The 25,462-nt window shown below is 41.5% G+C and overlaps 1 long non-coding RNA gene across 1 annotated transcript; it reads right to left on the bottom strand.

The window, feature by feature from the left end:
- Nucleotides 1-24,511: 24,511 nt before the first annotated feature.
- Nucleotides 24,512-25,352, bottom strand: LOC138758816 (uncharacterized). The gene is made up of 2 exons (XR_011354484.1): nucleotides 24,912-25,352; nucleotides 24,512-24,792 (listed from the first exon to the last, which is right to left on the bottom strand). It is a non-coding gene; the product is annotated as an uncharacterized lncRNA (long non-coding RNA).
- Between the last annotated feature and the right edge of the window lie 110 nt (nucleotides 25,353-25,462).

Raw genomic sequence — 25,462 nt, 5'->3', positions numbered from 1 at the left:
GCTTCCTCCTCCATATGTCTCAAATTCAACTCCTTCATATCATCAATGGTGGTATGTGCCACCTTTATTTTCATTATTTTCTTTGTTGACTTGTCCAAAACAGGGTCCAGATGAAGATTAAAATCTCCCCCAATTAAAATATTCTCCTTTTCTTCTGCCAATCTCAGGAAAACGTCCTGCATAAATTTTTAATCTTCTATATTGGGGAAATATAACTTCATTAGGGTCCAGGATTCTGAATATATTTGACAGTGCACCATTATAAATCTACCTGCTTTTATTGCAGTCACAGCCTGCACTCTAACCAGAACACACTTCCCGATCAAAATTGCCACGCCCCCCCCCCCTTGCCTTCAAACCAAATGAAGAAGCTAATACCTGGCCCACCCACCCTCTTTTTTTTTTAACTTTTGATGCTCTCATTCTGATAAATGGGTTTCTTGGAGGAAGGCCAGATCCACTCCTATTTTCTTAATGTGTGCCAAGATGCATTTTCTCTTGACTGTTCCATTCAAACCATTGACATTGAAACTTGCAAATTTTAAGCTCTTAGCCACTGCCCCAGGGGTTATTAGAGCTATATTTCTACCACCCTGGGTCCCTTCATTTGTCTTTAGCCATCCACTCCTGACCACCTGAGCCACGCCAGACCCTGAGAAAAAAAGCAGAGACTAAAAAAACTAGCCAAAGGAAAATAAAAAAGGAAAATACAAACATAAACTAAGGTAACATGATTAGTTAGCTCCAAACAACTCCCCCATTGTGGTCCTCACCCTGCTTACATCGTGCCCTCCCCCCCCAGTGACTACATCACCATCCCTCCCCATTATAACAGATTGTGTGCCTCGCACTTACCTTCTCCTCCATCTGTTTCCCATGGACTCCCAGAAAAATTACACTTATCACTTCACTTCTATTTGCCGGTTCCTCCTGGCTTCTTAATCTCTCGGCTTGGCTCTTTCTTTGCACTTCCTGGCCTCTCTGACCTGTGACTGCTGGACTCGTCGATGTCACCATGGGAAATTAAAGTGATGCAAGAACGCCTAACCTGGTGTTCTTGTTGCAAGAGGGGGATCCTGAACCTCTCCCTCTCCTGAGGCATTTTGCAGGCTTTGAAGTGCACATGCCAGTCTGGGGCAGCATCTCCTCCTGGGTCCCATCTCTCTTGCTGGGTGGGTTGTTTAATTGGAACATCGACTCCTTTAGTGGGTCTCAATGTTCCTGCTATTTTCCCCACCATGAGGCACCTTGAGTTGGGTTTCCAGTTTCAACCCTGTTTCCTTAGCATTCTTGGTTGTGAGTTTGCTTTTTGTTTGGTCATTGCTCTGTTCTAGACATCTTCTCACTTCCTTTACTGGTATTTTGGCAATTATTTTGAAGGTTTTTCTCAGTTTATTTTCTTACGAGCCTGGGAGCTTCGGGATTCTACACTCCCCACATCACATGACCTCCCATTAAATGTCCATTAACACCGTATATCCAATTCTCCACCACCTTCCTGTACTAGGTGTAACTTAATATCATTGGGACATGGGGGAAAACTGGAGAACGTGCAAGCTCCCCACAGACAGCACGGAGGTCAGAGTCCACTTTGGATGGCTGAAAATGTGAGGTGGTTTCATGACCTGTTATACTAACTGCTGCACTAACTGTGTTGCCCAGCATTTTGTTTATGTTTTACACTGTATACAGTTTTTTTTTGTACTACCAATTAATGGTAATTCTACAATGTCAGCAGGAAAAGGGAATCTCAGGGTTTTATTAATCTCAGGGTTGCCGAAGGCTAGAATTGCTGTTAATGGCCAAATTTCAGAATCTTTTAGTTTGACAAGATCTACTAGACAAGGATGTCCGTTGTCACCTGCTTTATTTGCTATAGTTATTGAACCTTTAGCACAATTAATACGTCAAAATGAAAATGTTAAAGGTATGAGAGTTCTGAATGAGGAATATAAGATTAATTTATTTGCTGATGATGTTTTATTATATTTTGTGCATCCGGATACTTCTTTACCTGCAATTCAAGAATGTTTAGAAATTTATGGCCAATTATCTGGTTACAAAGTAAATTGGGCTAAAAGTGAAATTTTACCAATTTGTAAAGGTGATTATTCAGTATATAAAAATATTACAAATTTGAAGTGGACTACACAAATTAAATATTTAGGAATTAATGTTAATACAGAATTTCAAGAATTATATTCAATTAATTATTTTCCTTTAATAAAAAGGATTAAATTAGATTTGATTAGGTGGAGGGATCTACCTTTGGGTTTACTAGGGAGGATTAATACCATAAAAATGAATATTTTTCCTAGAATACAATATTTGTTTCAATCAATTCCTTATTTTTTTTTTTAAGTTTTTTTTAAGGATTTATATAAAGTGATTAGAGAATTCTTATGGAAGGGAAAATTTCCGAGAGTAGCAATGAGAAAATTGATGTGGGATTTTCAATTTGGAGGTTTAAGATTACCGAATTTTCAGCATTATTATGAAGCAGCTCAATTCAAATTTCTTAGTGCATTAATGAATATGGACGACCCACCAAGTTGGGTAAAGATAGAAATGGCGGTTATTTTAGAAAAATTTCCTCATGAGTTTTTGTTTCGATGGAATAAAAATTTATTACGAACTTATGATGTGCCAATATTGAAACATTTATTGAATTTATGGACAAGTAAATTTAAAAAATCGGGACTTAAAAATATATATTCTGGAAGATTGCCATTATATAATAATCAACTTGTTCCTTTTACGGCCTCCAATGCCACTTTGAAACAATGGGAAAAGAAGGGAATAAAAAATTTATCTGATTGTTTTTCTGAGGGTTGTTTTTGTTCCTTTGACGAATTACAAAGGAAATATGGTATTAGTGCAAATTCTATATTTGTATATTATCAATTAAGATCTTTTGTAAAACAGTTATGTGGTCGACATATGATTTTATTGCCTGAATCTAGTTTTGAAGAATATGTACTTTCAATACCAAAAAAGGGATATATATCTGATTTGTATTGTACTTTACAAGAAATTGATAGTAAAAAAGACTGGGATAAAGATAAGTTGAAATGGGAAAAAGATTTAGGACATAAAATAGCTGAAGAAGCTTGAATGGAAATTTGTCAGAATAGTATTCGGAAATTAATTAACGCTAGACTAGCGATGATTAATTATAATTTTATTCGTCAGCTATATTTAACGCCGGAGAAATTTAAAAAATTTGGTTTTAGTAAGTTGGATTCTTGTTTTCGATGTGATCAGACGGCCAATACTTTTTTTGCATACTGTTCGGCTTTGTGATCAATTGCAACAGTTTTGGAAATGTATTCAATCTGTTTTTAACAGTTTATATAATATCCATCTTGTATTAGATCCCGATATATTTTTATTAGGGAACATGCAATCATTAGTCTATTTAGGTTTAGAGGATTATCAGATTTCATTTATTTATTTAGCTTTAGTTGTGGCTAAGAAATGTATAGCACTTACTTGGAAAGATAGAAATATACTAACTTTAGATAAGTGGTATTTGGAAATGAAATTTTGTTTGACTATGGAAAGGATATCTCTTTCAATTCAGGATAAGGTGTCTTTTTATAAGTTAAAGTGGACTCCGTTTGCTAATTATATGCATTTAAGTTTGATTTAAATATATGTTTAAGTGTGATATTTTAGTATTGACAATTTTTTTTTGTTGTTAGAATTTTTTTAGGTTAAGTTTTATCTCTTTTTTGTAAGTGGTTTTTTCATATATAATATTGTCAATTTTATTAACTCTTCACTCTTTATTTTGGGGGAGAGGGTTGGACTAATTTTAAGTTAGACTATTAATATTATGTTACAATTAACGGGGGGGGGGGTTATTTTGTGTAGTTTTCTGATGTAATATTGTAATCATACCTTTTTAATTTTTTTTTCTATTTTTCTTTAAATGTAATTCTTTATTGTATTCATGTTATAAAATTTTAAATAAAGTCTTCAAAAAAAAGGGTTGTATATGATATCATGTATGTACTCTGGCAATAAATAATGGATGATGAATAAACTTAAACTAAATAGTTGTCTGACATGGGTGTCCTTGTTGTTCAGGTGCTTCTATGTTCAAAACTCTCACTGTAAAGACCAACGTACTGTTTGCTTTCTTCACCATCAGCTCTACCTGCACTCCAACCTTTACTGACTGATATCCCGCATCTCATTGAACCTCCCCTCTCACCATTCAGATAATCATCTGCCTTCCTGGTATTGCCACATTTACATTGCCACTGGATCTGCCATACATTTGCCCACTCTTCTAATCTGTCCAAGTCACCCTGCAGCCTTCTGGAATCTTTCACAGAACTCACACTGCTTCCCAGTTCAGAGACATTGGAAAATTTAGAGGTATTACATTCAAATTCTTTGTTGAGATCATCAATATGAATTGTAAATAGCTAGGGTCCCAGCACTGAACCCTAAGGTATCTCCCTAGTAACTGCTTCTCAATCTGAAAAGGATCCATTTATTAACTCTCTCTGGTTCCTGCCTGCCTGCCAGCCATCTTTCTATCCACATCAGTACATTACCTCCTATACGCATTCTCTTAACTCTTGCACAGGACTTATCAGAAGCCTTGGGATAGTAGCCCTCTTTTCAATCCCCGGAAGACCAATCTGATGTCTGCAGTGGTGACCATGGTTGAGGTTGGAGTGGTATCTGCTACTGTTCCAAATGAGTGCATAAAGCTTAGGGAGGGATGTTTGTTATTCTGCCTGCATCATTGCCCATGAAGGTATGCATGCCCTGCCACAGCACCTGGTGTCCAGGCCTCTGATCATACCTGCACTTCTTGCATCAGGCTGGCATCAGCCCTGGTCTTCAGTGGTTTCCTTTGAACACTTGTTTTTTTGGCTGTGGACGATTTCACAGGGGTGGAGGGAAGAGCTTCTTAAAGCTAGCAGTCATTTAATAACCTTGAGGAAAGCATCCAAACCCAGCAAACTTGCAGGAAATATGCAGCTTCCCCTCATTGCGCTGGTTAATGATGCCCTTGGTTGTTGGTTTAAAATGGTAAAAGTATAACTAATTGGTATGTGAGTGTGAATTCCATGGCTGTGTGGTAAATAAATGCTCATTTCCAAAGACTGAGGTCAGCACCACCAACTTTCACTGAAAATGCATTGAGCCATTAATCAACTGCACTTTGAACAGTGAAGATTTTGTGGGACTGAATTCCATTTTAAATTACAAAGCAAATAACATGCAAAGGCACTGCAGGCCAATTTATGAAGCAATAAATACGCTGAAGCCTAGAACTTTCCTAAATGTCTCATACCCACAGGGATTTCTCTTTGCTCGCGTTGTGTCTGTGCAGTCATGAGTGCCCTCTGCCTTGTTGTAGTGACCGTGCTGTGTGTGTAAATAAAGTCGTGCTTTGCAGTGGAACTATCTGTAAGTATTCCATGATGATCTTATAAAACTCCTTATTATATGTACTTGGATGCACATGAAAATCTCCTGTTACAGGGCTACAATCCTGTTATCACCTGAATTCAGTGGTATCAATGGGAACAATATGGTTGGAGAGATGTACTTTCACTGTAATAGAGTCTATCGATTACCCATATCTCTGAAATCATTAAAATGATGAAATCCACCTTGGTTGTAAACATTTTATTTCAGCATTAAAAATATACCATATTCAGTGAGTGGCTGGTTGCTTGCATTTCTATCGAACCAGAAACAGACACTCCACACCTTCAGCTAGCAGCTCCTTCCACAATCTCACCATTCTCTGTGTGTAAAAGTTCCCCCATTTCATCTTTCACCCTTAACCTATGTCTCACCCACTCTCAGGTTGTACTGCCCAGAAAGTGCCCAATTTTTCTTGATGAAGAGGCATTTAAAAGCTAGGAGAGAGAGTAGGTCACAGGCAAGTGGGAGACGAGGTATGAGAGCAGATGGGAGAAGGGATATGAGAGAGAGAATGGAAGAGGGTGGTGGGTCAGGGAAGTGGGAAAGGGAGGTGGGAGATGAGATGGGAGAGAAGATGGGTGGAGGATCAGAGAGGTGGGAGATAGCATTGAAAGATGGGTTGGGTGGTTGATGGAGTGGGAGAGAGGGGTGGGTCCTGAGGGGCAGGAAAGTGGATGGGAGAGGGTGGTGGATCAGGCAGAGGTGGGAGATGGGTGCATAAATTGGAAGGGGTTGGTTGAGGGGGTTGGACAGGGATATGGGTCATGGGGGGTGGGTCAGGGGGAGGTGGAAGTGGGGATGGATTATGTTTGGAGGTGGGAGAGGGGGTAGGGTGTGAGAGGGGTTATGGGGTGAGGTTCATGGGAGAGGAGAATATTGGGGAAGAATGATGGTGAGATTGGAAAGGGAGTGGGCCGGGGTTGAAGGTGGAGATGAAATGGGTGAATCGTGGATGAAAGAGTGTTTGTGCCTGTGGGAATGTGGTGACTGGTTTACCCGCAGATGGTGGGAGCACACAGCAAGAGTCCACATTCCTTCTGAGGAAACAAGGCTGGCACATGGCTGTGGAATTTCAGCTCCTCCCACCACAATTCTCATAGATCCAGAACAGCTGTGGGAAAAGTTATCACCAGATCTGAAGTTAAACTTCTAAACTGGAGGGAGGCATTAGACCAGAACTGTGGGTTGGCAGAGGCTGATCGCAGATAAGGCAAGTAGGAGACTTTCAGAAGTGAAGGAGGAAGAGTTCAGGGCCAGCACATTCCAGTTCAAGTGAGGGGAAACCTGGAAGGGTCAGGGACCCCCAGCTGGGAGGGTCAGGGACCCCCAGCTGGGAAGGTCAGGGACTCCAACCTGGAGGGAGGGTCAGGGACCCCTGGCTGGAAGGGTCAGGGATCCTGGCTGATGAGTGATAGTGAGGCTCTTGTCAGGAGAAAATGGGATGCATGAGTCAGGTATGAGGCAGCTGATATCAGTTGAATCCCTTGAGGAGAGAGTATTTGGGATGTAGGAGGAAATTGGAAGGGTAAATTGTGAAGATGAGATATCCCTAGTGGATGAGGTAAATACCATAGAACAGTCCTATACAATATACAGTAATAACGTGTGGTGATACACCATTAGCCCACTGCAGGGGGCGACCTGTATAGCTGCAGGAAGATCTCTGGAGGACAGACCACACCTGGTTGGCTGCCAATCATCCACCGGGATATAAGCCACATCCAGCCCCTCAAGGTCAGTTGCACGGAGTTGCAGCGAACCATCTGGCCATTGAACCTACTCCACTGTTTAATAAGCTCATGGCTTATTGCCATTATCTTAAATTCCCGACAGATTCACCACTCTCTGGGGGAAGCAGACCCTCCTCATCTCTGTCTTAAATCTACTCCCAGGAATCTTAAGGCTGAGCCTGCTTGATCTCGTCTCCCCAGCCAGTGGTAACAATCTCTCTGCTTTAATTGTATCTATTCCTTTCATAATATTCAATGTTTCTCCAACACTCTCTAACAACCATAATTTGTCTAAATTCCATGCTACACAATCTCACATAAGCTAATCCATTCATTTCTGGAATTGACCTGGTTTGTCTGCAACACCTCTCAGGTGAAGAGTCCGGAACTGTACCCAGTTCTCCAGGTGCAGCCTCACCTGTACCCTGTACATTTACAGCAGAATCTCTTAACTCCAATCCCTCTGACAATAGGGTGAACATCCAGTGCCTGTTTCCCAGGGCAGGATCAGCAAACCCCAGAGGACACATGTACAAAGTGAAGGGAGGGAAGTTTAGGGGAAACATCAGGGGTAATTTTTTTTTACGCAGAGTTGTGTGTGCCTGAAATGCCTTGCCGAGGCTGGTGGTGGAGGTTGAAACATTAGGAGCATTTAAGAGACTCTTAGACACGTGAATGAAAGAAAAATAGAAGGTTACAGGGTAGGGAGGGTTTAGTACTTTTTTGTAGGAATACATGGGTTGGCATAACATCGAGGGCCGAAAGGCCTGCACTGTGCTGTAGTGTTCTATGTTCTATGTAACATTCCATAAGCATTCTTGATTACCTGCTACAACAGCAAACTAATTCTTTTTGTGATTCCTGTACAAGAATTCCCAGTCTCTACACAGCAGCATGCTGTAATTTTCATTATTTTAGTCCAATTTACTACTTTTCCCTCCAAACTGGATGACCTCACATGTTCGGATTCATAGTCCATCTCCCAGTCATTTCCCTATTCTCTTAAACTATCTACATCTCCCTGCAGACTCTCCATGTCAGATTTCAGATTTATTGTCAAAGAACATACATAACGTCACATACAACCCAGAGACTTTTTCCTGCAGGTGAGGCAGAATTACGACTAATTAGTAGTGCAAAAAATAAACTGCACACAATGTAAAAAGAACTGTAAACAGATATTGAATGTAAACAAACTGACTGTGAGATACAGAGAGAACAAAAAGAAAATCAAACAAGTGCACAAGTGCGAGTCCTTAAATGAGACCCTGATTGAGTTTGATGTTGAGGAGTCTGATGGTGGAGGGGAGCAGCTGTTCCTGAACCTGGTGGTGTGAGTCTTGTGGCACCTACACCTCATTCCTGATGGTAACAGCAAGAACAGAGCGTGTGCTGGATGGTGTGGATCCTTGAGGATTGCTGATGCTCTCCAACGGCAGCATTCTCGATAGTGGGGAGGGTTTTGTCTGTGATGTCCTGGGCTGTGTCCACTACCTTTTAGAAGGCTTTACACTCATGGGTATTGGTGTCTCCATACCAGATGGTGATGCAGCTGGTCAGCACATTTTCCACCACACCTCTATAGATATTTGCCAGGATTTCTGGTGTCATACAAAACCTCCCCAAACTCTTGAGGAAGTAGAGACGACCATTCTTCTGCTATCTTCAATTATGATTTTTTGAGGGAAAAGTGGGGGCTATTAATGGTCCTACCAATATGTTCAGACATGGAATTCTAATTCGAATGGGGAATGTAACCAAATTTATCTCTAATATATAAGCTCTGTTCCAGGATCAAAGCCCAAAATCTGGACTACATCGTTCAGGGAGAGATGGGAATCGGATTTGTGCATTGTAATCGATCCACAATGCTATGTGCAGATAGTATGACTACCTTAATTAATTCTAGATATAGACTGATTCCTTATCGTTTTCTGCACTAATTATATCTCACTCTTCAAAAGATACATAAAAATAAACCAGAATTTTCTGGTTTTAGGTGTGGTATCGATGTTGCTACCTTTTCACATTCCCCTAGTTGTCGACAAAATTAAGACCATTTCGGATAGAACTGAGGGAAGTGTTGACAATTGTGGAGGTGAACTTCCCTCTGGACCCAGAATTGTTTCTTCTGGAGAATTTGGGAGTTATAAAAGTTAACTTCTCCAGAAGTAAATCTAAATTTATTAAAATTGTGTTGTCAATAGCCAGGAAATGTACAGCGAAAACATGGAAATTCAATTCCACACTTTATATTGATCCTTGGAACATGGAAGCACAAAGTTTTATTCCCCTTGAGAAGATCACTTACTGTCTTAGGGATATGTTTGTCAAAATTTGGCAACCTTATTTAGATTACTTAAATGTCCAGATGGTATAATTTATTTTTATATTTGTCAATTAGTATTCTTCTTATTAGAAATTTAATGCTTTTAAAATGATGTGACTCTGAGATGTCGGATCTTGCTCCTGTTGTTTTTCTTTTCTATTTTTTTTTATCTCCCTCTATTCCCTCCTGTCTGTCCCGTTTTCTTTCCAACCTGGGGAGGGGGCGCTGGGAGAAGAGGGATTCTCCTTTTTATTTTTTTTTCGGACCTTATAAATGTTTTTCTGTGATTTTATATTCAATATGTTATTGTTATTATATGAATTAAATCTTATATTCTGTATTTTCTTAAAACTTAAATAAAATATTTTTTAAAAGTAAGTTGAGGCGCTGACATGCTTTCTTCATGATGCCATTAGTGTATTGGGTCCAGGAAAGATCCTCTGAGATGGTGATTCTGAAGAACTTAAATGTGCTCACCCTCTCCACCTCTGATCCCCCAATGATCACTGGATTGTACATCTCTGCTTTTCCTTCCTGAAGTCAACAATCAGCTCCTTAATTCTGGTGACATTGAGGGTGAAGTTGTTGTTGGCGCAGCATTCAGCCAAGTTTTCATTCTTCATCCTGTACACTGACTCGTCCCCTTCCTTTATACAACCCACTGCTATGGTATCGGAAAATTTGTAGATGATGTTATTGATGTGTGCTTTTCCACTTTACTCACACACACTTCACTTGGTCCCCTCCTCCAAATCATGTATGTACTGTATATCGTGAACAGTTGTGAGCCCAGCACTGACCCCTGCGGCACACCACTCACCACCGATTGCCGACCAGAGAAACATCTATTGATCCTATCTGATTGGTTAACCGGTCCTCTGCCCAAGCGAAAACATCGCCCCCAATTCCACGCACCCATACCTGACGCAGAAGTCTTTTGTTGGCACCTTATGAGATGCATTCTAGAATTCCAAGTTGACTCCTCAATATCCACTGCACTTGTTATATTCTCAAAGATGATAAATAGATGGCCTTTCCAGAATCCATGCCAAATCTGCCTGAGAGAACAGATTCAATCCAGAAAAGTCTATTTCCTCCATTACAAATGAGAATGGTTCCCCTCCTTTTGTCTTCCTCCATTTTTAAACAATGATGTGGCATTCGCTGTCTTCCAATCTGCCGGTACCTGCCCAGAGTCCAGAGAACTTTGGTAAACTGCGACAAATACAACTGTTATGTCACGACCCTAGGATACATTCCATCTGAGCCAAGGCCTGATCCACCTTTAGGCCCGGCACTGCATCTTTAGTATTAAGGTTCTCCCATCACCTCCCTAACATCAGTCTGTGGTGTGTTGTCCATGCTTCCCTGACTGCACAATGAAACAACACTTCTTCTTCTTATACTGTTGTTGAACATCTATTATCTCTTTCCATTCTGGGCAAATGGAATGTGAAATGCATCTACATACCTGCCTGGTACCGCAAGTAAGAATTTTACTGCAGCTGAACTTTGTTCTTATCATTATGACCAATAAACTCATTATCTTCCACTGTGAAGACTGACACAAACTACTTGTTCAAGGTCTCTGCATTTCCACATCATGAGTAGCAACAGGGTAACTTGAGGGTGTTAATCTATGTGTGCAACCTTGAGAAATGGGTGAGTTCATCAATGAACGTTTCTCGTCTATACCTATCATGGAGAAGGATACAGAAGTGAATGAATTCAGTGATATCCTGGAGCATATTATCATTATGAAGGAGAAGATGTTGGAGGACTGAAATGGATAAATCCCCATGGCCTGACCGAGTGTACCCTCGAATGTTGTGGGAAGCTGCTTGAACCCTGCAGGAAGTTTTGAAACTTTGTTACTCACAGTGAGGTAGCTGAAGACTGGAGAATGGTCAATGTTATAGTTTTATTTAAGAAGAGCAAAAGCCTGGTGACTACAAGCCTGTGTGTCTCAGTGGTGGGAAAGTTACTGGAAGAGATTTGAGGGAAATGGTTGATCTGGAAAGGCAGGGACTGATTAGTGATAACCACATGATTTTATGCATATCTCATAAATTTGAGTTTTTTAAAGATCAAGAGGATTGATAAGAGCGTGCAATGAACCAGAATTGATAAGGGAGCTGAAAGAAAGGAAACGCTCAGGAGGTAGAGATCATAAAATGATAGAAGTCACCCTGCAGTTAGAAGGGAGAAACCACAATCAGAGGTACCAGTGGAATAAAGGGGACGACAAGATAAGAGGGAGGAAATGGTGAAAGTTCTTTGGAAAGGAATGTGCAGGGAAGACGGCAAAGCAGCAATGGCTGGAGTTTCTGCGAGAAAAAAGGAAGGTGCAGGACGGGTATACTCCAAAAAAAGAAATATTTGGTTAGAAAAATGACACACAAGTGTGGCTGACAAGAGAAATTAAAGTCAAAGCAAAATCCAGAAGTAGAAGACAAATGTAATACGTCCCCTTGCCACCAAACTCATATGTTTGAACAACTCCCCAAAATACAGGGGTCCTTAGCACATTATCCAAAATATTCAAAGTCAATTTGCAACCATACCCTTAGTCTGCAATATTTAGAATCTCTGACAACCCCCCCCAAACCTGGTCGCTTTTTAGTCTCTATTAGCCAAGTGTCTTACTGCACTGGACATCTGATAGGGCTCCTCGATGACTCAATGGATTAAGGACATCATATTCTTTATTAGACTGAAGCCTTACCAAATGGCACCTTACAGCAGCGACTCTTTGCGAGCAGCTCTGATGGAAATAATCAAATATTCCTGTTCAGAACTCTTAAAAATCAAACAAAAAAAACCAGAAACATAAAATTACCCCACACCATAGAAGGTCCTAAGATCGTTTGGAATCCACAGAACCAGTAGAATTGGTAGAATCGCCAATCTCTGTCAGGCCAAGGGACCTCGAAACAGCTCAGACAGGTACAACAACAACTCCAGCAGCAGACCCACCAGGCCAGATAAAGAAGGCTCAAATTCTCAGGACAAGAATAAACTCCAGAGGGTTGTTAACTCGGCCTATGACATTACAGGCACCCGACTTGGTGGTATCTTAAAAAAGCAACCTCTATCCTCAAGGACCCCCACCACCCAGGCCAGGCCCTCTTCACCCTGCTACCATCAGGGAAAAGGTACAGGAGCCTAAAGACGAACACTCAGCGGCACAAGGACAGCTTCTTCCCCTCCGCCATCAGTTCATGAATAATCAATGAACCAAAGACACTGCCTTACTTTTCGTGAACTATTATTGTTAATTTATTTTATTTTATTTTTATAGTAAGTTGTAAGATGGTTATAATATGAATGTCTGCTCTATGATATATTGCTGCAAAACACCAATGTTCATGACAATAAATCTTGATCCTGATCCTGATTCTGGAAATCAAATACATATTAAGAGTGCCCACTGGAATTTTTTCTTAAATGACAGACCTTTATGCATAATTTCTCTGAATTATGAGTGCTTACGGAGTAAATATCTTACTGTGTGATGTACACACTAGTATAATTAGATTTATCCTGATGATACAGTCAGCAAAGGTGGCAAGGTGGTTATGGAGGGGGGTCTGAGTGTATCTGAGGGTGCATGTGAATATTTATGTGTACGTGTTGGTTTTTCTGTTTAAACAAAGGGAGCACAATGTACATCTGTATAATGTGAATGAAGTTGTTTTGATGCTCAATAAATATACTTCTGAAAAAAAGGAAATTAAATTATAGAACTGCTAGCCTAACATCAATGGTTGGGAAGTTATTGGAGTCGATTGTCAAGGATGAGGTTATGGAGTTCCTGGAGGTGCATAGGCCAAAGTCAGCATGGTTTCCTTTCGGGAAAATCTTGCCTGACAAAACTACTGGATTTGTTTAAGGAAACCACAAGCCGGCTGAACAAAGGACATGAAGTGGATGTTGTACATTTTAATTTTCAAAAGACTTTGACAAGGTGTCACACATAAGGTTGCTTTACAAGATGAGAGCCCATGGAATTATAAGAAAGATACTAGCATGAGGGGACATTGGTAGATTGGCAGGAAACAGAGAGTGGGAACCCAGGATCCTGTTCTGGTTGGCTACTGGGTTCCAATGGTGTTCCATAGTGGCCATTTCTTTTTACGTTCTATGTTAATGAGGGCTTTGTGGCTAAGTTTGCAAATGATACAAAAATAGGAGGAGGGGCAGGTAGTGGACATGGAGATGCTGCAGAGAGACATGTAGATTAGGAGAATGGGCAAAGAGTGGCAAATCGAACGCAATGTTGGAAAGTGCAGGGTCATACATTTTGGTAGAAGGCAGACAATCATTAAGGTGGAGAGAACATTTGAATTCTGAGGTGCAAATCAACTATCTTTTCTTCTTCTTTCATTTCATTTTCATAATTGAGATGGAAGAATTTGGTGATATATTTTTTCTTTCCTTTCTGCCTTTTCTTTTGATTTTTTGAATTGTTATTTCAATTATGATTGATTAATTAATTGATTAATTTTCATTAGCTAAGTGATTAAAGCTTCTATAAAGGGGTTGGGAGGAGTGGGAAGTGTGGATTTCTGCGAGATTAAGTGGGTTTGTGACTTTGGTCACAATCTGTAAATGGAAGGAGTTAGTTGGAGGTTTTTTTCTATATTGTTATAGGTATCAACTTGTAGGCCAAATTTGGAGTATTGTGTGCAGTTCTGGTCACCTAACTACAGAAAATACATCAGTAAGTTTGAAAGAGTGCAGAGAAGATTTACTGGGATGTTGAGTTACAGGGAAAGATTAAACAGGTTAGGACTTTATTCCTTGAAGTGTAGAAGAATGAAGGGAGATTTAATAAAGATTTATAAAATTATGAGGAGTATAGACAGTGTAAATGCAAGTAGGCTCTTTCCACTTATATTAGGAGAAATAAATACAAGAAGACATGGCTTTAGGCTGAAAGGGGAAAGGTTAAGAGGGAACATTAGGGGAACTTCTTCACTCAGAGAGTGGTGAGAGTGTGGAATGAGTGTGCCATCTGATGAGGTAATTGCATGTTCAAACTCGAGTTTTAAGAATAAATTGGATAGATACATGGATGGGTTATGGACTAGGTGCAGGTCAATGAAACTCGTGGAATAATATTTCAGCGCAGACTAGAACGGCTGAATGGTCTGTTTTCTGTGCTGTAGTGTTCTATGGTCCTCACCCAGGAAGAGACATATAAGGCAATTGAACAACTGAAAAGTGGCAAAGCAGCAGGTATGGATGGAATCCCCCCAGAAGTCTGGAAGGCTGGCGGCAAAACTCTGCATGCCAAACTGCATGAGTTTTTCAAGCTCTGCTGGGACCAAGGAAAGCTGCCTCAGGACCTTCGTGATGCCATCATCATCACCCTGTACAAAAACAAAGGCGAGAAATCAGACTGCTCAAACTACAGGGGAATCACGCTGCTCTCCATTGCAAGCAAAATCTTTGCTAAGATTCTCCTAAATAGTGTCGCCGAAAATGTTCTCCCAGAATCACAGTGCGGCTTTCGCGCAGAGGAACTACTGACATGGTCTTTGCCCTCAGACAGCTCCAAGAAAAGTGCAAAGAACAAAACAAAGGACTCTACATCACCTTTGTTGACCTCACCAAAGCCTTCGACACCATGAGTAGGAAAGGGCTTTGGCAAATACTAGAGTGCCTCGGATGCCCCCCAAAGTTCCTCAACATGGTTTTCCAACTGCACGAAAACCAACAAGGTCGGGTCAGATACAGCAATGAGCTCTCTGAAACCTTCTCCATTAACAATGGCGTGAAGCAAGGCTGTGTTCTCGCACCAACCCTCTTTTCAATCTTCTTCAGCATGATGTTGAAACAAGCCATGAAAGACCTCAACAATGAAGACGCTGCTTACATCCGGTACCGCACGGATGGCAGTCTCTTCAATCTGAGGCGCCTGCAATCTCACACCAAGACACAAGAGCAACTTGCCCATGAACTACTCTTTGCAGACGATGCCGCTTTAGTTGCCCATTCAGAGCCAGCTCTTCAGTGCTTGACGTCCTGTTTTGCGGAAACTGCCAAAATGTTTGGCCTAGAAGTCAGCCTGAAGAAAACTGAGGTCCTCCATCAGCCAGCTCCCCACCATGACTACCAGCACCCCCCACATCTCCATCGGGCACACAAAACTCAAAACGGTCAACCAGTTTACCTATCTCAGCTGCACCATTTCATCGGATGCAAGGATTGACAACGAGATAGACAACAGACTCGCCAAGGCAAATAGCGCCTTTGGAAGACTACACAAGAGAGTCTGGAAAAACAACGAACTGAAAAACCTCACAAAGATTAGCGTATACAGAGCCGTTGTCACACCCACACTCCTGTTCGGCTCCGAATCATGGGTCCTCTACCGGCATCACCTACGGCTCCTAGAACACTTCCACCAGCGTTATCTCCGCTCCATCCTCAACATTCATTGGAGTGATTTCATCTCCAACATCGAAGTACTCGAGATGGCAGAGGCCGACAGCATCGAATCCACGCTGCTGAAGATCAAACTGCGCTGGGTAGGTCACGTCTCCAGAATGGAGGACCATTGCCTTCCCAAGATAGTGTTATATGGTGAGCTCTCCACTGGCCACCGAGACAGAGGTGCACCAAAGAAGAGGTACAAGGACTGCCTAAAGAAATCTCTTTGTGCCTGCCACATTGACCACCGCCAGTGGGCTGATATAGCCTCAAACCGTGCATCTTGGCGCCTCACAGTTCGGCGGGCAGCAACCTCCTTTGAAGAAGATCGCAGAGCCCACCTCACTGACAAAAGACAAAGGAGGAAAAACCCAACACCCAACCCCAACCAACCAATTTTCCCTTGCAACCGCTGCAATCATGTCTGCCTGTCCCGCATCGGACTTGTCAGCCACAAATGAGCCTGCAGCTGATGTGGACATTACCCCTCTATAAATCTTCGTCCGCGAAGCCAAGCCAAAGAAGAAAAATAAAAGTGTTCTATGGTTCTATTGACTCCAAGAGATGGGACATCTTGTTGAACGAAAGCTTGGTTAGGCTACATGTGGAGTATGATGTGCAGTTCTGGTCTCCATACTACACGAAGGAAATGTTTAAGCTAGAGAGTGTGTAGAACAAATTCACAAGGATGGTGCCTGGACTGAGAATTCAGCCATTTCTCAGGAGAGATTAGATAATGAAACTGTTTTCTCCGGATCAAAGGAGTCTGAGAAGTGGCGTGACACAGATAGGGAGATAGTCAGTGTCAGATTCCCATGGGAGAGGCATCAAAAACTAGGGGGGAGGGGAGGAGGTTTAAAGGAAGTCTTAAATAAATTCTTCACACATGGAGTAGTTTGTATCTGGGAAGAGTTGGCAAGGAGGTTGTGGGGTCAGGAACAGTGATAACACTTAAGAGATGTGGACAGGTCATTGAATAAGCAGGGGACGGAGGGATACGGATTTCATGCAGGTGAGGGGATTAGTATAAATAGCACGATAGTTGATATGAATATGAAGGGCCAAAATGGCCTGGTTTGGTGCTGTACAATGTGATGACAGTGTGTTTCTCTCCTCATATTCCACACTGTACATGCTCACAGCAAATGAGGCCAGAGAAATCTGACCTGTCCCACTCCTCTCTTTTTCCCTCTGTTCCATTCCCATTACCTTCCCAGAATCTACCTCTGTAACTCAACACAAGTTACAGTGGCCAACTAACTGTCCTTGGGAAGTGGGAGGAAACAGAGCCCCTGGACACAGGAAAACATGTAAATTCCACACTAGAGCATAGAACACAATAGGACAGAAACAAATCCTTCAGTCCATGCTAAATTATTCATTCTACCTTGTCTCGTTGAACTGCACCCGGAGCACAGCCCTCTAAACCCTCCCATCCATATACCTATCAATCTTCTCTTATATGTCAAACTTCTGCTGAAAGCTCATTCCATGCTCTCACCACCCTCTGGGTGAAAGGTTCCTCTTAACGTTCCCCTGCAACATTAATGTTTCACTCTTAAACCATGTTTCATCTCAACCAAGCTCAGTGCAAAAAGCCTATTTGCATTTACCCTGTTTATACCCTCATAATTTTGTGTGCCTCTAGCAAATCTCCCCTCATTCTCCAACACTCCAGGGAATAAAGTCCTAACCTGTTCAATCTTTTCCTATTATTCATCAAGACCTTGTATAATTTCCTCTGCACTCTTTCAATGTTTTTTTTTATAAATTTTATTTATAATTATAGTAATGCAGGTCCATTTCAAAAAAAACAAAAAAGAATTGGACAAGAGATCTTCAACAGGAACATGCCTTACTATGAGGCATCTTCTAATATACAGAGACCTTTAGGACAAAGGAATGTCTGGGATTCTTTAAAATATTCAAACCCACAGTTTATAAATATGGGCACCATATTGTCCAAAATATATATTTATCCCTTAAATTATAAGTATTTTTTTGAAGTGGTATACAACTCTGAACTTCCACATGCCATCTCTCCATTCCCAAACCTGTATCAGACTTCCAAGTTATAGTAATACATTTTCTAGCTATTGCTGAAGCAATTTGAATGAACCTCATTTGATAGGTTGTAGTGTTCGTGCAACCATACAAAGTATGGAAAGACACACACGCGAGAAGTTGAAGTCAAAAACTGATTTATTACACTGGCAGCTCTGCTTATATTCACTCCTCGCTGCTGACATCACGAATGGCATCACAGCAGTGCTGATCTCTGACTGGGTGATGTTCCCGCTATTGCTCACTGTTTCCCGCTGTGCAAGACAAAGGTAATTGGCCCCATGGGGTCTGCGCAGTCGCCATTTTGTGTACTGATTGTGTCCTGGTTAGCAGGCTGCTATATGACCCTCCCCCCACCATAACTGGCAATCGCCATTTTCAAAAATGTGCTGTCTCCATGCCGCTGGTATGATGGGGTGGGGTTTGCCGGTGGAGATGTCACAGAGCAGATTCTGGTTATTCAGTATGCCAGGATCTCAGGGTCTTCCTGTTGTGCCCAGGCTAGGGCTGAATAATCTATTCCCTGGGACAGGGGGAGGACAGTGCGTTGGCCACCACATTGGTCTTACCTGCGATGTGTTGGATGTCCGTGGTGAATTCAGACACATATGAGAGGTGTTGCTGTGGCCAGGCCAACCATGGGTCAGACACTTCATGTAAGGCAAAGGTTAATGGTTTATGGTCCGTGAAGACCCAGCCTTCCAGAAAATACCTGGTGCCTGACTGCCAGATACAATGCCAATAGTTCCCGGTCAAAGGTGCTGTATTTGAGTTCGAGTGGCCGGGGTGTCTGCTAAAGAAGGCCAGGGGCTGCCATTGCCCTTTGATGCATTGCTTCAGTACACCCTCTACCGCTGTGCTGTAGGCATCTACTGTGAAAGCAGTTGGCACCTCTGGTCTGGGGTTTACCAGAAGGGTGGCATTGGCCAGTGTGTCTTTGGCCTTCTGGAATGGCTCCGAGACATCATTGTCCCATGTAAAGTCTTTACCTTTCCCTGCCATGAGTGCGACTAGGAGGTCCATGATGCGAGCTGCTGCCAGTATGATAAAAGGTGATAAAAGTTCATCTTACCAGTGAATTGTTGCAACCCCTTCACTGTGTGGGGTTTGGGGAAGTGCCAAACAGCCTCTACCTTTTTGGGCAGGGATTTTGCTCCGTGCCTGTTGATCTGATGCCCCAGGAAGTCGATCATTTCCAACCTGAACTGCCACTTAGGGTTTATAGTTAGTCCGAATTCCTGCAGCCGGGCGCACAGTCGCCTCAGGTGGGCCGCCTGCTCCGTGTAGCTGTGGATGGCAATGAGTATATCGTCAAAATAGATGAATACAAATGGGAGATCCCAGCCTACCACATCCATCAGCCTTTGGGAAGGTCTGGGCTGCGTTCTTAAGTCAAGGACATTCTCAGGAATTCAGAGTCCAAAAGCGTAATGATGGCAGTTTTAGGGATGTCGTCAGGATGGACCAGGACCTGATGATAGCCCCTGATGAGATCGACTTTTGAAAACACCTGTACCCCTTGTAAATTAACACTAAAATCTTGGATGTGGGGCACAGGGCCCCTGTCAGATGTGGTGGCCTCATTGGGGCAGTGATAGTCACCACATTGCCTCCACCCTCCTGCTGCCTTTGGTACTATGTGCAAGGGGGAGGCCCACGGGCTGTCGGAACGCTGCACGATCTCCTGCTCTTCCATTTTTTTAAACTCTCCCTTGGCAAGGGTGAGTTTCTTGGGGGAAGGCGGAGCGCCCTGGCGTGGAGTGGGGGGCCCTCAGTGAGGATGAGATATGGTGCCTTACCCCATGCTTCGGCTCAGTGGTGGAAAACAGTTGTACCATGATCAAAGTGAACTCCACTAGGATCTGCATAAATGCATTGTCGATAGAGTAATGGAGTCAAGGTGAAGGCAGGTAACTTGGCTTCCCTCAGGAGCATGGTTTAAAAAGTCCTGGCATGCACCAGTTGTTGCCCTTTAAGGTCCACCAGCAGGCAGTGGGCTTTCAGGAAATCTGCTCCCAGAACCGGTTGCACCACCACTACCATCGTGAACCGGTGCTGCTGAAGTGGAGGGGGATGGTGCAGGTGCAGGTGCTGAATGTTCGTATGGTGGTGCTGTTCGCTGCCCTCGGTGCTGGGCCCAGTTTGCTGTTCCAGAGTTGTAGGCCGGGGTTGGTGGGGGAAGGACACTTATTTTAGCACTGGTGTCCACGAGGAACCGCCTTCCTGACAGAGAGTCCCACACGTGGTGGGGGCTCTCCTGTTGGCCAACTGGTGCAGCCATTAATGATGGTTGGCTATGACATTTCCCTAAACACGTAAGGTGGGCAGCATCGATGGGCCTCCACACCCCATTGTTGGCTATATCAGCAATACCCGTGGGTCAGGGGGTCTAGTTGCCTCTCTGTTTGCTGTGGCCTTATTGCCAGCTGTGTGCGGGGCCTAGTGATCTGCTCCACCGAGGCACCATTTTCTTTCTTCGCTCTCCAGAGCACTTTAACCCAGGCTGCAACTTTCCTCGAGTCACTGAAGTCCTCGTCAGTGAGCAAGAGCTGGATATCCTCGGACAACTTCTTCAGGAAAATCTGCTCGAAGAGCAGGGAAGGCTTGTGTCCCTTAGCAAGGACAAGTATCTCACTCATGAGGGTGGATGAGCCTCTGTCCCCCAAACCGCCCATATGCAACAATCGGGTGGTCCGCTCATGCTGTGAGTGCCCGAAGGTGCGGGTTAATAGCTCCTTGAAGGCATTGTATTTGCCTTCCTCCAGAAGCTGCCAGAGGAAGTTGATGACTCTTGCTGCCCTGGTCAGCGAGCCCACCGTGTAGTAGTAATGTTTGTCATCAACATTGATCTGTCGAAGATGGAATTGGGCTTCAGCCTGTTCAAACCACACATGTGGCTGTGATGCCCAGAATGTTGGCAGCTTCAATGAAATCACGTGAAGAGCCACCTGGTCCATCATCTTTGGGTCCAACTGCCGGATAGACCTGCTGGAGTCACCAATGTAGTGTTCATGCTACCACAAAGTGTGGAGAAAAGACACAAACACAAGGAGTTGAAGTTGAAGACCTATTTATTGCCCTGGCAGCTCTGCTTATATTCACTCCTCACTGCTGACGTCAGGAGTGATGTCACGGCAGCGCTGATCTCCGACTAGGTGGCATTCCCACTATAAGGGTTTAATCTTACTACGGCCAAGTAGAATGCAGAAATGTACCAACGTCTTCTCTACATCTAAAACATAAATCCAAAAAGGTCTGATTCAATTTATTTAACTTTTAGGATGTCAAATATAACTAATGAACAAAATGATATTGTACCAACATAAACCTCACACTTATTGTGCTTTTCATACTTTCTGTACATAGCTCAATCCAATTGCGCTCATCTATTTGTTTATTCAAATCTACTTCCCATCTTCATCTTGGTTTATTATCGCCTACTTTTTGACCCTTCTCTTGTAACAACCCATACATTATTGAAATAAATTTCTTTATATCACTGTTACACTCTGTCTCTGCTGGCAATAATGGATCTTGACAAAAATTTTCACCTAAGTATCTCATAACCTGATAATAACAACAGCTGGTACTCTCAGATATATTAAACTTCTCCTTCATTCTAATAAAAGTAATAAATTTTCCCACTTCAAAACAATCCCCAATTTTCTTAATACCCTGACGCTGCCAGATCTTTAAAAATTGATTTCCCGTAGAAAGTGGAATAAATTTATTTTGAAATAAGGTGTTCTCCTTGCCATTAAAACCTCCTCCTCCAATAGCTTTATCAACCTTATTCCAAAACTCAATTAAATGTTTCACTATAGAAGTTTCTCTATTCGCTATTAACAATTGTGAATTTCATTTATAAATAAAACCTTGTGGCTTGTTTCCCCTATTTTACTAAGTTCTATATTCACCCAGGCTGGTATTTTACCTAAATCATACATTACATTAATAAAGAAAAACTGGATTGCTTTATAATAGTTTCATAAAATTGGGGAGCTGCAAGCCTCCTAAATCATACTTCCATATTAATTTTTCCCAAGAAACCTTTGCCAGTTTCCCTTTTCATAAAAAAGTTCCAAACACAAGCATTTAATTCCTTAGAAAGATCTGAAGAAATGCAATCGGAATCGATTGAAAAATATGTTGTATTCTAGGAAAAACATTAATCTTTACACACTTTACTCTACCTATTAAAGTAATGGGTAATGTATTCCATCTTTCCAAATTTTCTCTTATTTTCTTCAATAATAATGAGTAATTTCATTTAAATATTTTTTTAACTTTAGTTCCACACCAATACCTAAATATTTTGTACCAGTATCTGGCTATCTAAAATCAATTACTCTCTTACATTGTGAATAATCCCCATTACTAAGGGCATAATTTCACATTTTTCCCCAATTAATTTTATAACCAGGTACCTCTCCATATTCTTTTAATCTAACTTTAAACTGGCGCAAAAAAATTAAAAGATCTGTTAAATAAATCAAAACATCATCCACAAATAAATTTATTTTATATTCTTCCTAATTCACCTTAATACTAATTATCTTTGAATCCTGTCATATTAATTCAACTAAAGGTTCAATTGCTAAAATAAATATAGCTGGTGACAATGGACAATCTTGCCTACTTGATCAAGTCAACTGAAAAGTCACTGATATTTGCCATAAATCACTACTTTTGGCACATGGTCATCATAAATTAAAGTACTGAGTATAGCAGTTGTATAACATTTGAACCCAATCTATAAATATTGATCCCAACCCACATTTTTCCAAAAATGAAATTTTGGAATTTCAATGGGTTTCTATCCTTCTTTAGTATCAAATTAATAATTGCAGTTGAAAAGGAATCTGGCAGAGAATGTACCTTCAATGCTTGATTTAATACCTCCATAAATGGCAGTATTAAAAACTTTTTAAAAACTGTATTAATTGTTCTAGATGCCTTTTCTGGTTTCAATTGCCATGCAAGAACCTTAAGTGCCCTTTTTCCTATTTCATAATATCTCCGCTTCATTCTCTGAATTAATTTTTCAGTTCTGTATGTCTGAATAGTATTGTATTAGTTTTAAAATTAATTAATTGTCTTTTCTGCAGATTAATTTTGCAAATATTTTTCCAACTTTCCTATGTATTGTTTCAACTGATTTGTCTCTTTCATGTAATCTTTCTTAATTTTAGATAAATGACATAATTTGTCTCCTTAGACACTCTTTGAATTAATCCCATATAGTACATTTATTGTCAACTGAATTAGAATTTATTTCTAAAAATAATTGCATTTATTTTCTTATAAAATCACAGAAATCCATTCTTTTCAACAACATGGTATTAAGCTTCCACCTATAAGGTGAGCCTTCTTTCTCAGGAATTGAACAAGCCAATAAAAGTGGGGAATGATCAGATAATATTCTAGCTTTGTATCCAGGATCATTAATTCTACCCTGTAATTGTGGTGATATCAAAAAGAAATTTATTCTCAAATTCTTTCATTCTCATTGATATCTTTCCTGTAGTTCAGTGACCAAAACTGCACACAACACTCCAAATTTGGCCCCACCGACATCTTATACAACTTTAACATAACATCCCAACTCCTATACTCAGTACTTTAATTTATGAAGGCCAATGCACCAAAAGCTCTCTTTATAACCCATCCTACCGTGTGTCTCCACTTTTGGGGAATTATGTACTGTATTCCCAGATTTTTGGTTCAACCACACTCCTTAGTGCCCTACCGATTGCCATGTATTTCCTGTCTTGTTCAGTTCTCCAAAACGTCAACACCTCACACTTTCCTGCATTAAATCCCATCTGCCATTATGCAGCCTATTTTTCCAACTGGTCCAGATCCTACTGAAAGCTTTGAAAGACTTCTTCACTGTCCATCTACTCCTCTAATCTTTGTGTCGTCTGCAATTTTGCTGATCCAATTTTCCACGTTATCATCCAGATTGTTGACAAACAGCAATGGATCCAGTATTGATCCCTGGGGCATACTACTAGTCACTGGTGTTCAGTCAGAGAGTCAATCATCTACTACCATTCTCTGGCTTCTTCCACAAAGCCAAGATCTAATCTCACTATGTTGCCATGGAACAGCTAAAAGTACTCAACAGTCAGGTGCTCTCAAGGTAGATTCACATCTACACTTGAAGAAGATTCTCAAGGATCCTGGGCTGAGTGGATCCCCACAATGACCTGGCCAGACATGACTTCCCAGCTGAGCTGGTGCTCATTATCAATACTGATGCCATCTCTGAGCAACTTATGTGGCGAGCCATGTTATCAGAACAATGCTGTGAGAATGAAATTGAGACCTTCCAGGAAAGAGGGATAGCTGGGGAGTCTGTGGGCTTGGAATGGATATTGGTCATTCTCCTACAGTGCCCTCCATAATTTTTGAGACAAAGACACCTTTTTTTTCCTTTATTTGCCCGAGCTCCACAATTTAATTTTTTTAATCAAATAATTCACATGAATAAAGTGCACATTCCAGATTTTATTCAAGGTTATTTGTATACATTTTAGTTTGACTATGTAGAAATTACAGTGCTTTTTATACATAATCCCCTAATTTCAGGGCACCCATTTGACTTCCAGGTATTTTTGTGATTACTCAGGTATGTTTAATTGTTTCACTTTTGCAGGTATAAGAGAGCTGGGCTTCGAAGCTTTTGATCACCTTTGGAGTCTGTAGTTGCCATTTTTCAACAAGAGGACTAGGGTTATGTCAATGAAAGTCAAAGAAGCCATTTTGAGGCTGTAAAACAAGAATAAAATAATGAGAGTCATCTCCCAAACCTTGGAACATCATTAAGAAAGAGCAAACCTTGGTTACAGTGCTCAGAGCTCAAACTCAGTTTAGCTCAGATAACCAACCTTGCTAGTTTTCATTAGAACTGGCCAGTACTCATAGAAGGTAATTGACCTGAAGCATTAGCTCTGTTTCTCTCTCCACAGATGCTGCCTGCCCCGCTTAAAGTTTCCAACACTCACAGACATCATTCTTTTCTCTACAACAAAATGCTGGAAGGTTCCCAATTCAAGGACGAATCTCGTCATCAAGATGTTCTGCAGTAAAGGTCACCTGCTCAGCCTTTGCCCATTGTTCAGTTGCTAAGTGATGAGCCTGTATTGTTCTATGTGCATTGTAGCTGCTGACACGGACCTACGTTTGAATCTCCTTCTGACTGCCAACTCTGTCCTTGGGACCAGGAGAGGGGTTGAACTGGTTCTTTGAGTGCACTTGAGCTTTGGTTCCGGACCTTGTCTTCATTGCTCTGGATGAGGTACATTTCTCTGCTGCTTTACAAAATTCTATTCTTTTTTCAAAGTTGACATGAGTTTCAGTTTGCTCCCAAAATCAACATGGGCTGAGTGTTTGTTCCTACCAGAGAGGCAGAGCTCAGAGATGGCCTCTATCTTTGTGT

The sequence above is a fragment of the Narcine bancroftii genome, chromosome 3 (assembly GCF_036971445.1).
Source record: "Narcine bancroftii isolate sNarBan1 chromosome 3, sNarBan1.hap1, whole genome shotgun sequence".
Lineage (NCBI taxonomy): Eukaryota > Metazoa > Chordata > Chondrichthyes > Torpediniformes > Narcinidae > Narcine > Narcine bancroftii.
The sequence above is the reverse complement of the archived record's forward strand: the minus strand, read 5'-3'. Positions and strand labels throughout refer to the sequence as shown.